The sequence below is a fragment of the Tenrec ecaudatus genome, chromosome 4, assembly GCF_050624435.1.
Source record: "Tenrec ecaudatus isolate mTenEca1 chromosome 4, mTenEca1.hap1, whole genome shotgun sequence".
Classification (NCBI taxonomy): domain Eukaryota; kingdom Metazoa; phylum Chordata; class Mammalia; order Afrosoricida; family Tenrecidae; genus Tenrec; species Tenrec ecaudatus.
In genome coordinates, this window is record NC_134533.1 from 124,011,630 (window position 1) to 124,025,895 (window position 14,266).

Genomic DNA, 14,266 nt, shown 5'->3' on the forward strand with positions numbered 1-14,266 from the left:
TCCATTTAAGCCCCTGGCATCAGCTCCTCATTTTTTCCCTCCCTCCCCGTTCCCCCCTCCGTTATGAACCCTTGATAATTTTTAAATCATTATTTTGTCACATCTTGCCCTGTTGACATCTCCCTTCACCCACTTTTCTGTTGTTCATCCCCCAGGGAGGAGGTTATATGTACATCCCTGTAATCGGTTCCCCCTTTCCAACCCACCCTCCCTCCACCCTCCCAGTATCACCATTCACACTACTGGTCCTGAAGGAATCATCCATTCTGGATTCCCTGTGTTTCCAGTTCCTATCTATACCAGTGTACATCCTCTGGTCTAGCCAGATTTGTAAGGTAGAATTGGGATCATGATAGTGGGGGGGGGGCAAGGAAGCATTTAGAAACTAGAAGAACATTGTATTTTTTTATCGTTGCTACATTGCACCCTGATTGGCTCATCTCCTCCCCGCTACCTTTCTGTAAGGGGATGTCCAGTGGCCTACGAATGATCTTTGGGTCTCCACTCCACACTCCCCTCCTCATTCACAATGATTTGATTTTTTGTTCTGATGATGCCTGATAACTGATCCCTTCAGCACCTCATGATCACGCAGGCTGGTGTGCTTCATCCATGCGGGCTTTGATGCTTCTGAGCTAGATGGCTGCTAATTTACCTCCTAGCCTTTAAGACCCCAGATGCTATATCTTTTGATAGCTGTGCACCATCAGCTTTCTTCACCACATTTGCTTAATCACCCACTTTGTCATCAGTGGTTGTATCAGGAAGGTAAGCATCATAGAATGCCAATTTAATAGAACAAAGTATTCTTGCATTGAGGGAGTACTTGAGTGGAGGCCCAATGTCCATTTGCTACCTTAATACTAAACCTATAAATATATGCACATAGATCTATTCCCCCATCCTCATACATAAATATATTTACATATGTACATGCCTTTACTTAGACCTCTATCAATGCCCTTTGCTTCCTAGCTCTTTCCTCTATTTCCTTTGACTTTCCTCTTGTCCCACTATCATGCTCAGTCTGGGTTTCAGTAATTCCTCTTGGTCATATTATCCTTGATCATGCCCTACCAGGCCTCCTACACACTCCTCACCACCAATTTGGTTCACTTGTTGTTCACTTGTCCCTGGGTTTGTTAACATCACTACCTCTCCCCCCACCTCCTCCTCTCCCATGCTGCCCCTGAAGTGTTGGTCCTGCTGTTTTCTCCTCCAGATTGTTGATCCACCCTATCTTATTCAGACAGACCTGTGGAGATAATCACAGGCACAAAAACAAAACAGAGCAAAACCAAGCAACAATATACAACAAAACAACAAAAACAACAAGCCAATGACAAAAAACAAAACAAAACACAAGAAAGAAAAGCTTGTAGTTAGTTCAAGGACTGTTTGTTGACCTTTAGGAGTGTTTTCCAGTCCAGTCTGTTGGGGCCCCAAAGTCCACCTTCCGCATTTCCTGGGGACTGCGCCACTCCATTCCCTTGCTGTTTGGTTGCACCCCCTTAGTGTTTTGCCTTGGTATGGTGGGATCAGATCGGGTGAAATTCCCACACTGTCTCTGGTGTTATCGCCTATAGGGCTATGGATCAGTGAGGGGTGTTGTGTTTCATAATGGGCCCAGCCATGTGGTCCTCTCTGTGGACTGGCTGCTCTCAGCAGGAACATCGTCCTCAAGGTCTGGCGGGCCAGGATGTGCTCCACTTTCTCCTCTTCCCCCTTCATCTGCTCCTATGTTCTCCGATCAGACATGTCCCTCTCCCAGAGCTGCAAATTCAGTGCCATCCTCTGAAATAAATTCTTATGGGGGAGAGGCAGGTGTCTACATAGTTGGGATTGGGTCCGGCCTCTCAGACCTCTCCACTGGTTCCCTACTCCATGCCAGCATGTTGCATGCACATCTTGGAGCACTGGGTTGAAGTCTGTTCCCTCTTTCACTGTGGAGAGATAAACAATACCCTCCCCTTGGGTGGGTTAGTGCCCTGTGCCCCCACTACCCATTTCTTTATTATTACTCTTATTATTATTATTAGTTTCATTTCCCCACCTCCTTTTTAGTTGGCTACCATATGTATCCCTGGATTTGGTCTGGTCCCTGCCATCCTACCTGGTCCTCACCCCAGGAATGTTTGTATATAATAGCTTTTTCCCTATGCCCCTTTTGCATTTTTTTTTTTTTGTTAAAGCTTATCTCAGCGGACACATGTTGTGCTTTTGTGCTTGGCTTACTTTGCTTAGCATGATTTCCTCCAGTTCTTCCCATGCAGCAATGTGCTTCATACGTTCACTGCTTTTTAGCGATGTGTAGTACTCCATTGTATGCATGTACCACAGCTTTTTAATCCACTCGTCAGTTGATGGAAATTTAGGTTGTTTCCAACTCCTTGCAATTGTGAACTGTGCTGCAATGAACATTGGAGCACAGATGTCTGGCCTTGGTTTGTTTCTCGCCTCTTCTGGGTATATGACCAGTGGGGGGATTGCTGGTAATTCGATTTCCATCTGTTTTCGATATTGCCAGATTGATTTCCATAGTGGCTGTATGTATTTATAGGTTTACCAGCAGTGAATGAGAGTTCCTGTCTCCCCACAGCCCCTCCAACAGTTGTTGCTTTCTGATTTTTTGCATTAGGGTAGGTTTGAGGGTGTTATGTGGTACCTCATTGTTGTTTTAATTTGTATTTCTCTTATGGCTAAAGATTGGGAACATTTTCTCATATGTTTATTGGCCAGTGTGATTTCTGCCCCTGTGAAGCTTCTGTTCAGGTCCTTTGCCCACCTCCTCAGTGGGCAATTAGTTTTTTTTTTTTTTGGAAGTTAGCAGAGCATTATAGATTTTAGTAATACGGCCTTTGTCTGATGTGTCATTGCTAAAGAGGTTTTCCCAGTCTGTGGACTCTCTTGGTGAATTCTTTCGATGTACACAGGTGTTTTATCTTCAGTATATCTCATTTGTCAATTTGTGCCTCCTTTGTTATTGTGTCCTTTCCTATTTCTGATAGCCTGTGTATTCCCCGTGCCAAAATTCTCAAGTTGGTCCCAATTCCCTCATTGATGGTCCTAATAGTTTGGGGTTTAACTCCAAGGTCTGTGATTCACCTTGAGTTTATTCTTGTGCGTAGAGTGAGATAAGGATTTTGCTTCATTTTTCTGCAGGCAAATATCCATTTCCCCCCCAGCACCATTGTTAAAGAGGGCATCTGTTTCCCATTGGATATTTTTGGGGCCCAGGCAGTTTTGTACAATTGCTGCCACAATCAGTTTTCAAACGTGCCTTTTCTTCCTGGATGCTTTGACACCACTTCCTTTTACCCACACCCACCAACACCGCTGTACTCTCACCCCCAAAATCCTATTCTACTTGCTGTCCCTATAGATTCATCAATCGGTTTCATATACTGAAAAACAAAAGGACATATAACGCGACTTCAAGAGGGCGACCCCCAATGACATAACACCTCTGAGATAAACCCAAATATAAACAAACAAAAATACAGAAAATCTTGAAAACCAGATGAGGTCCAATGTGCATCAGGCAAGGGATAAACTGACCAAGTTTTAACTGTTCAAGTCAGGTTTATCCCTTCAGTCTCCTGTACTCATTTGTCCAATGCACTCTGTTTAGTGAGCACTTCTCTCCCATCCCTTTATTATGGACAGAGGGAGCTCACCGAAGACTTATTTCTTATGTAGTTCCCACAAATGAATGTTGGTCTTCTACTGTGATCCATGGCCTTCTGCAAGCCAGATTCTCACAATCTAGGCTCTGGTACTAATCCCTCTGTCGACTTCTTATATGGTTTATAATCCTTCATTGTCTGAGGATGGTGTGCTTCTTCTAGGTGGACTTAGTTAATATCTCACTTAGATGACTTCTTGTTTTGAGACAAGCCTTTAAGACCCCACTTTATAGATACAGTTAATACTATTTTACCAACGTGTTAATTTTCCAGACATTTTCTATATTTTTACATACCATGTATATATAGCCACTAGAAAATATATAGTATTATTTTGTATGTGCATGCACATATGTGTGAGTGTTCATGTTCTGTTGAGATTTTTGACCAGTAGTAATCTCATGGTAGAGTAGAACTGCCCCCATCAGGGTACCTCGGCTGTAGTCTTTATGTAAGCAGTTTGCCAGATCTTTCTTTCTCAGAGTGGCTGCATAGGTTTGAACTTCCAACTTTTGGGTTAGTAGCCAAATGTTTAACCATGGTGCACCACGACTCCTTTTCTACCTTATTCCTTTTACTGTCTGCAGAGGAATCAAGTCTCAATAGTCCACACTGTCTTTAGTTAATTGTTTATTAAACATAATGTAAGTTGTTTACAATTCTTTCTATTACAAGCAATGCTATAATGAACACCTTTGTGTGTATAGACAAGCGTTACTCTGGGACAGATACTGAGAAATATATTGCTGAATTAAAGATTGTGCACATTTCATAGATCCTACGAAATTACCTTCCCAAGTGACTGCATCAGTTTATACTTTTCCTAGCAATATCTGAGAATAATTTTCACCATATCCAAACATCATTTAATGTTGCCAAGTTCTTAAATTATGGCCAATCTCATTGGCAAAAATCGATGTTTTATTGTGTTAATTTGTATTTCCATGATTAATAACAAGGCTGAATATTCATTTGTATACTTGGTGATTTGGAAATATCCTATTGGGCTACTTGTGTTTTGCTTTATTGTTAGACGTTTATCTTTTATGTATTTGTGGTTCAGTGAATTACTTAATATGGCCTTCTAGCTGTAGTATTTGTAATTCATACAACTACATATGCTTTTCCTGAAGCCGAGTTGTAACCTGTTGCTTCTCTGACAAACCCCATCATTTTAAAGGAACATGGCCAGTGAGCTCTGTGTGGCTCCTTTGCAACAAATGACTGAACCCAGCTGAGGAGTAGAGTGTCACGGACGGCATGATTGGTGTCAGAGTCCGTAGAAAGATTGGAGAGTGAGGCTGTCTGGCCACTCCATGAGAGTAGGTCTGAGTTCTACCTCATAGAAATCCATCTTGGGCTAATGCAATGGTCTTGATGGCTTTACTTGATTCCTCCACTATGTGAAGTTAGATACAGCCAGAAACCATGCCTCCCACCAGATTTTACTATGACCCATGTATTATCTTCTTTTTTTCCATGTCTTGTTTTCTTGGCATAAATAAGGGGTTTCAAAAATTTATGGAAAACTAGAATTAGAAGATAATGGAATTTCCCCATGAACATTTGAAGCACCTCCACAATTGCAAATATTTTCTCTGGCTTTATAGCTAATATTTTAATCTCATCTATAGTATTAAGGTTTTAGATTTGACACTATATTTTTCTCAGTGTTTTGAATCTTGTGTATTCTTTAAGGACAACTTTTCTGCTAAAAGGATTGGTTGCAGAGAACATTTTAAGAAAATAGTATTGGAAATTTCAGTGCCATGTATTTGGAACTGCAATACTATTTTCTTGAAATGCTAAATAGACTGTTTTAAGGCCGTAGCTGGAAATCTTCTTTTATCATTTTATTGAGGGCTCATACAGCTCTTATCACAATACATACATACATACATCAACTATATCAAGCACATTTGTTGCCATCATCATTTTCAAACCATTTTCTTTCTACTTGAGCCCTTGGTATCAGCTCTTCATTTTTGCCCCTTGCTCCCTCAAGAAACCTTGATAATTTATCATTTTTTCCCATGTCTTTCACTGACCGATGTCTCCCTTCACCCACTTTTCTGTTGTCAATCCCCCAGGGAAGGGGTTATATGTAGATCATTGTGATCAGGTGTCCGTTCTCCACCTACCTCCTCCTTCTCCTCCTGGAATCACTACTCTCATTATTGGTCCTGAGGGGTTTATCTTCCCTGGATTCCCTGTGTTTTCAGTTCTTATCTGTTGTAAGGTAGAATTGGGATCATGATAGTAGGGGGAGGAAGCATTAAAGAAATTGAGGAAAGTTGTATGTTTCATTGGTTCATATTACACCCTGACAGGCTCATCTCTTCCTTGTTACCCTTCTGTAGGAGGATGTCCAATTGTCTACAAATGGACATTGGGTCTCCACTCCGCACTCCCACTCATTCACATTGATATTATTTTCTGTTCTGGGTCTTTCATGCCTCCTATCTGATCCCATCAACGCCTCATGGTGTGCTTCTACCATGTAGGGTTTGTTGCTTCTCAGCTAGATGGCTGCTCGTTTGTCTTTAAGCCCTTAAGACCCCAGATGCAATATCTTTTGATAGTTGGGCACCATCTGCTTTCTTTACCACATTTGCTTATGCACCCAATTTGTGTTCAGCGATCGTGTCAGGAAGGTGAGCAATACAGAACGCTAGGTTATTGGAACAAAGTGTTCTTGTGTTGAGGGAACACTTGAGTAGAGGCCCAATGCCCATCTGCTACCTTGATACTTAACATATGTACATAAATTGTTATATATAAATATATTTACATGTGTACATGCCTATATTTAGACCTCTATAAATGCCCTTAGCTTCCGAGTTATTCCCCCTATTTACTTTTACTTTCCTCTTGTCCTGCTGTCATGTTCAGCTTTCATTTGGGTTTCAGTAATTCCTCTCAGTTACATTGCCCTTGATCAGCCCTAGCAGGCCTTGCTGTTCCCTTGTCCCTGGGCTTGTTAACACCCACTTCCTTTCCCCGTCTCCCTCTCCCATATCCCCCTGGAACCACAGGTCCCATTATTTTCTCCTACAGGTTTTTTATTCTGCATATCTTATCTGGATAGATATTCGGAGACAATAATAAGCACGAAAACAAGGCAGAGCAAAACAAAACAACAAAAGAAAATCAAACAACAAAAAGAAAAGCCTGCAAATAGTTCCACGTCTGTTTGTTGACCTTTAGGCATGTTTTCTGGTTGAGTCTGATGGGATGTCTTGCCCTGGACCCAAAGTCTATTTTTGGAATTCCCTGGAGACTTCATTGCTTTGCTCCCCTTGCTGCTGTGTTGCACGCCCTAAGCATTTTGCCCCAATGTGGTGGGGTCAGATCAGGCACAATTCCTCCAGTGTTGTCCCTTGTAGCAAGATGGGTCAGTGAGGGACATCTTGTCTTGTGGTGAGGTCTGCCCAATGGCTCTCTGTGCATTGGGTACTCTGAGCAGGAATTTTGTCCTCAGGGATTGGTGGGCCAGGGTGTGTTCCACTCTCTCTCCCTCCCTCTTTGTTTGCTCCTATGTGTTCTGATTAGCCCGCCCCTCTCCCTGAGTTGTAGCTTCACATCTGTCCTCTGTAGTGCTTTCTTCTTGGAGGGGAGGGAGGGTGTCCATGTAGTTGGGAATGGGGCCAGCCCTGAAGATCTCTCTGCTGGGTCACTGCTTTAAGCATGTATGTTGCATTCATGTCTTGGCCCACTGGGGTTGAAGTCTAGTCTCTCTCTCTCTTCCTCTCCTGTGGGAATATAAACAACACCTCCCCTTGGTGGGTTAGTGCCCTTTCCCCCCAGAACCCGTGGTTCATTTGTTCCCCCATTTCTCCTCCTTTTAAGTTGGCTGCCATATGTGTTCTTAAATTGGGTCTGACCCCTGCCATAGTACCTGGACCTCACAACAGGAATGTATGAATATGGTAGCTTTTTCCCTTGCCCCTTTTGCACTTTTAATCTTACCTTAGCAGAATCATGTACTTGGACTTTTGTGCTTGGCTTACTTCACTTAGCATAATTTCCTCCAGTTCTCCCCATGTGGTATTGGGCTTTGCTCATTTATCACTGCCTTTTAGGAATGCACAGTACTCCATTGTATGTATCTACCACAGTTTTTTGATCCATTCATCTGTTGATGGAAATTTTGGTTGTTTCCAACTCCTTGCAATTGTGAGCTTTGCTGCCATGAACATTGGAGCACAGATGTCTGGCCATGGTTTGTTTCTTGCCTCTTCTGGGTATATGTCCAGTAACTGGATTGCTGGATCGTATGGTAGCTTGGTTTCCATCTGTTTTAGATATTGCCAAATCGATTTCCATAATCAGGTCCACAAGCAGTGGACGAGAGTTCCTATCTCACCACAGCCCCTCCAACACTTGTTGCCTTCTGCTTTTTTTAATTAGGCTATCTTTGAGGGTGTTAGATGGTATTTCATAGTTGTTTTAAATTGCATTTCTCTTATGGCTAATGATAGGGAACATTTTCTGATATGTTTATTGGCCATTCGAATTTCTGCCCTTGTGAAACTTCTGTTCAGGTTTATTGCCCACCTCCTCAGTGGGCAATTAATTTTTTCCTTTTTTTGTAAGCTAACAGAGTACTGTAGATTTTAGTAATAAGGCCTTTGTCTGCTGTGTCATTGTTAAAGATGTTTTCCCAGTCTGTGGGCTCTCTTATTACTCTCTTGGTGAATTCTTTCAATGTACACAGGTGTTTTATCTTCAGTATATCCCACTTGTCAATTTGTGCCTCCTCTGTGTTTGTCTCCTTCCCTATTTCTGATAGCCTATGTATTCCCTGTGCCAAGGTTCTCAGGTGATCCCAATTCCCTTATTGATGGCCCTGATAGTCTGGGGATTTACCTCAAGATCTGTGACCCACCATGAGTTTATTTTGTGAATGGAGTGAGGTAAGGGTCTTGCTTCTTTTTTCTGCAGGTAGATATCTTTTTTTTTTTCAAGCACCACTTGTTGAAGAGTGTATCCACTTCCCACTTGATATTTTTAGGGCCCTTATAAAAAATCAGTTGTCTGTATGCTGATGATTTTATATCTGGGGGTTCAGTTCTTTTCCATTGGTCTGAGTATCTGTCATTGTACCAATACCATGTGGTTTTGACCACGTGGCGGTATCATATGTGCTAAAGCGAGCCCTCCAACTGTGTCCTTATTGAGGAACTCTCTATTAACATCAGGCTTCTTCCCTCTCCATATGAAGTTGGCAATCAGTTTTTCCAATTATTTGAAGAAAGATAGTAGTATTTGTATTGAGATAGCATTAAGCTTATATAGTGCCTTGGGCAGAACTGACATCTTTACTGTATTGAATGTTTTGATCCACGAGCATGGGGTATTATTCCATTTGGGTATGTCACTCTTGGTTTCTTATAATAGTGTTCTGTAATTTTCCTTGTACAAATCTTTTGTTTGTTTAGTTAGGTATATCCCTAGATATTTAAATTTGTGCTTGGCTATTGTGAAGGGTACTGCCTTTTTGATCTCCTCTTCCGTGGTCCTATCCAATGTCAATTATAGCTGGGTAGACTTCTGTTTGTTGATCTTGTATCCTCCCACTCTGCCATATTCCTCTATTGCTTCCAATACTCCCCTTGTGGAGCTTTTGGGATTTTCCATATATAAAATCATGTCATCTGCAAATAACCATAGTTTCACCTCTTCCGTCCCCAGGCAAATACCTTTGATGGTTTCCTTTGCCACATATTGTTAGCCAAGACCTCCAACACAATGTAACATAGGAGTATGGGCAAGGTGCATCCTTGTCTGGTCCCCTTTTCAGCGGGATTGTTTTTGTCTTTTCTCCATTGACTACCACATTGGCTGTTGGTTTTTCATATATAGTTTGTATTATATTGAGGAACTTTCCTTCCACTCCTATCTTCTTGAGTGTCTTTAATAGGAATTGGTGTTGGATGTTGTTGAATGCTTTTTCTGCATCTATCGATATTATCATGCTGTTCTTAAAATTTTTCATGTCAATGTGGCGATTAATACTAATGGTCATTTTTGTGTAGCACCATCCCTGCATCCTGGGTATGAATCCTACTTAGTCATGGTGAATTATTTGTTTTATAGACTTTTGTATTCTATTGGCTAGTATTTTGTTAAGGATTTTTGCATCAATGTTCATTAGGGATATTGGTCTGTAGTTCTCAATTCTTTTGGGATCCTTTCCCGCTTTAGGTTTCAGAGTTATACTAGCTTCATAAAGAGTTTGGGAGTTTGCCATCTTTTTTAATGTTCTAGAAGACTCTGTGTAGGATTGGTGTCAGTTCTTCCCTGAATGTTTGGTAGAATTCTGGGAAGCCCTCTGACCTGGTGAATTTTTTTTCGTTGGTAAGCCCTTGATAACCTTGTCTATGTCTTTTATTGTTATGGGTCTGTTGAGATTCTTGACATCCATCTTGTTAGTCTAGGGAGGGATTATGTTTCCAAGTATTTGTCCATGTCTTCCAAGTTATGGAATTGATTGGAGTATAGGCCCTCACAGTACTGTGTAATTATCCTTTTGATTTCATTAGGGTCTATTGTAATGTGCCCTGTTTCATCCCTCATCATTTCTATTGAAATTTGTTCCTTCCTTTCTTTGGTTAGGTTTGCTACTGGTCTGTTGATTCTGTTAATACTGTCAAAGACCACCTTTTAGCTGCACTATTTTTTCCCCATAATTTTCTTGTTTTCTCTCTCATGAATCTCAGCACTGAGTTTTTTTATTTTTTCTTTTGCTATTAGTAGGATTGTTCTGTTGATTCTGCTCTAATTGCTGTAAGTTTTGTGTCAACATATTAATCATAAGTCTCTCTTCCTCCCCCCCCCCCCATGTATGCATGTATTGCTATCAAACTTCCTCTGATGACTGCCTTTGCTGTGTCCCAAAGGTTTGGGTATATTGTATTCTCATTTTCCTTGGGTTCTAGAAACTTCCTAATTTCTTCTCTGATCTGGGCCAGTACCCACTCCTTTTCCATTAGAGAGTTATTCATCCTCCAATTGTTTTCCCTTTTTTTCTTAATTGTCCTTTTGTTGATTTCCAGCCTTATGGCATAGAAGTTGGAGAGAGAAGTCTATGATCTCTATGTGCTTGAATTTACACAGATTTGACTTGTATCCCATCATGTGGTCAATTTTGAGTATGTGCCATATGGACTTGAAAAGAATGTAAAAATTAGTTTTCATTTTGGTGGACAGCTCTGAAAATATCTACTAGGCCAATTAGTTTAATTGTAATGTTTAGATTTCTAGCCTCTTGTCAAGATTCTTTCCCTGTAATCTATCTTTTTTAGAGCATGGTGTATTAAAGTTATCTACTATAATTGTTGAGCCTGTCATTTCTTTTTAATATTTTGGAGTGTTTGACAAATTTCACGGGTCTCTCATTGGGCACACATATATTTATTATGCTCACTGGTTCTTGGTCTACTGTTCCCTTAACCATTATATAGTATCCCTCCTTATCCCTTGTTATGGCTTGCACCTTGATATCTACTTTGTCAGAGATTAATATTGCTACCCCTGCTTTTTTGGAATTGCCATTAGCTTGGTATATTTTTCTACAGTCTTTGATTCTCAGCCCATTTTTTTCTGTAATCTTGTAATGTGTCTCCTGTAGGCAGCAGATTGATAGCCAGTCTGCTATCCTCAGTCTCTTTTAAAAATTTATTTATTATTATTTTATTAAATCATTTTATTGGGGCTCATACAACTCTTATCACAATCCATACATACATCAATTGAGTAAAGCACCCTTATACATTCGTTGCTCTCGTCATTCTCAAAATTCACCTTCCACTTGATTTCTTGGAATCAGCTCGTTTTCCTTTTTTGCCCTCCCCCTCCCCCTGAACCCTTAATCGTTTATAAATTATTATTTTATCTTATTTGCACTTAAGTTATGGGAAGCTATAGGAGGAGTTTAACTTATTTAGTGATATGATGAGGTATGCAGTTTTGGGTAAGATGCTTCTGGACATGGTGTAGAAGGAGAAGTCCAAGAGTGAATGTGCTGAGGTCATTTAGGAAGCTAATATTATGCATCATATAAGAAATTACTTAAAGTGGTAATGGAGTCTACAGATGCTGTCACTTGGTACCTTAGGTACAGGGGTGGACAGAGGTCGAGGAGCTGCCTCCTGGACAAGCACATGGGCACAGACTGCAGGTGAGACATATTTTATCCCCGAGGCTGCATTTAGTGGCTTCATCTTACTCAGGAGTCCACCGCCCCACAGAGGCTTCATTCTAGCCAGGCATCAGCGTTTGCCTTGGTGCTTCCCAGGCTAGCTTACATCTCACCAGTATCCAAAAGAGGCATTTGACCAACACACTACAAAGTATGATAACATGGGGAAATAAGTGATTCTAGAACAGACCCCCTTCCTATTCCCTGGATACAGCCAGTCCATCTTGGAACAGACTATCACTTTTAATTAAATGCCAACAAAAGGGTAAGCTGTACAAGGACAATTCCTTCTAATCTTTATGGCTTACCAGCAATCAAGTTGCAAGGCTAAAGCAGGGGCTTGAGAAGGCAGGTGAAGAGGCAGCTATAGGAGTTACATCACAAGTTAAGCAGTCTCTGAATGGGAAACTTCAGTCACTCTCCCTCCAAATGCTTCCTTCAGAAGTTGTCTCTATTGTATTTCATTTTTTTGGTCCTAGATTTTGAAAAAAATATTAACCCTGATTTAATTGCATATTTTTCACTATCACAGTGATACTCGGCTACCCCGAAACAGAGCAGAATTTAGTGGAACACTTAAAGACAACAACAGCAGGAAGCCTTTCATCAGAGACGCAATGGTTCTTTGCTGAATAAGTCCTGCTGGAGGATGGACAACAGAAAAGTGGGTGAAGGGAGATGTCGGACAGTGTAAGATATGACAAAATAATAATTTATAAATTATCAAGGATTCATGAGGGAGGAGGGAGCAGCAAGGGAGGGGGAAAATGAGGAGCTGATGCCAGGGGCTTAAGTGGACAGCAAATGTTTTGAGAATGAGGAGGATAACGAATGCACAAATGTGATTTACGCAATTGAAATATGTGTGGATTGTGATGAGTTGTATGAGCCCCAATAAAATTAATTTTTTTAAAAAGCACTCTGCTGCCAACATAAAGGTTGACTGTTCAAGCCCGCCAGCTGTTCCATGGGAGAAAGACTTGGCAACCTGCTTTAACGCAGACCTGCCACTTGGAAGCCTTATTGGGCATTCTACCCTTCCCTATAGCATCACTGTACATTGGAATCCACTGAACAGCAACAGATTTTGTTTGGCTGAATATTCTTGGGAAGGGTGTTTTCTCTTCTCTTTTCTTGAAGATTTATAAGGCACACAAAGATAGTTAGAATTGAATGAACAAAACCCCACTTACTCCTTGACATGTAAGAGACCTGCAGTGATAAAATGGAAGTTTAGTTCTGAGAGAACATCTTTCTGAGTCAGAAGAAGACCATCTAGATCTAAGGAAAGAGAAAAATTTTTGCCTACATCATTATTTGATTCATTAAGGAGAAGACTGTAACATCCCCATTTGGCAGTCGTTATTCTGGCTTACATTAGTAATTGAGGCCACAGCTCTTAAGGAAGTCTAACTGTGAGGTTTAAGGTCATGTGGCAGACACTTTGATATTGTCTGAGGATTCTGTAGAGAAAATAGAACCAGTGAAATATAAAATATAAATAAGTATACACGCACATAAATATGTATGCACTAAAAAAATCAACACCTTAGCTGCAATCTTGCTTAAAAGACTGATGGAAAGATCAATTCTTTGAGCCAGGTGGTCTTTGTTCAGTGTTTTTGGCATTCATCTATGTGAAAGCTTGCCAAGGCTGATATTTTCTTAAAATTGCAATGATGATCTATGTGAAATTCTATTGTCTCAATGATAACTTTATTGTATTTTTACACCAGTTTCTGGACTTCAACTACAATTTCTTCATTTGTCCAAGTTGATGGTTCTCCCTCTCTTGGCTCATCTTTGAGGAGTTCTTTAAGACACTCGATCCATCTAAAAACGGTTTTTTTTTTGGAGGGGGTAAATTTATTGCAAAGCTTCAATGATTTGAGAAAATTTTGACTGAGCTTTGGTAAAAATTTGATGTTGGCCTTCACTTCAAAATAATTTTCCCCCATCGCACAAAATGTGTTCTTTTAAAAAAGGCACCGTAATGAGACTAAAACAGTTAGATTACCGAGAGAATGTATCTACAGACATCCACTGATTGCAGAAACACATTAAACCTGTTTGGGTTGGGATACGCCTGTGCACATATGAATTGGAGTCTTAGTCATGATACTTTTGACTTACATTTCTCTGTGCATGTATGTGCATGCATGCACATATGAGGGGGGTTTAAAAAGTTCATGTAAATTTTCATTATCTTTTAATTCCATTTTCCATGAACTCTTTGAAGTTCTGTCATATAAGTGAGTTTGTATGTATATACTTTGTACCTATACATAATTAATTTACTTTTCCCACAAATTTTATGAAGCTCTCTCCTGTATGTATATATGGATACCTATAAATATGGGTATCTATACATGAAAGT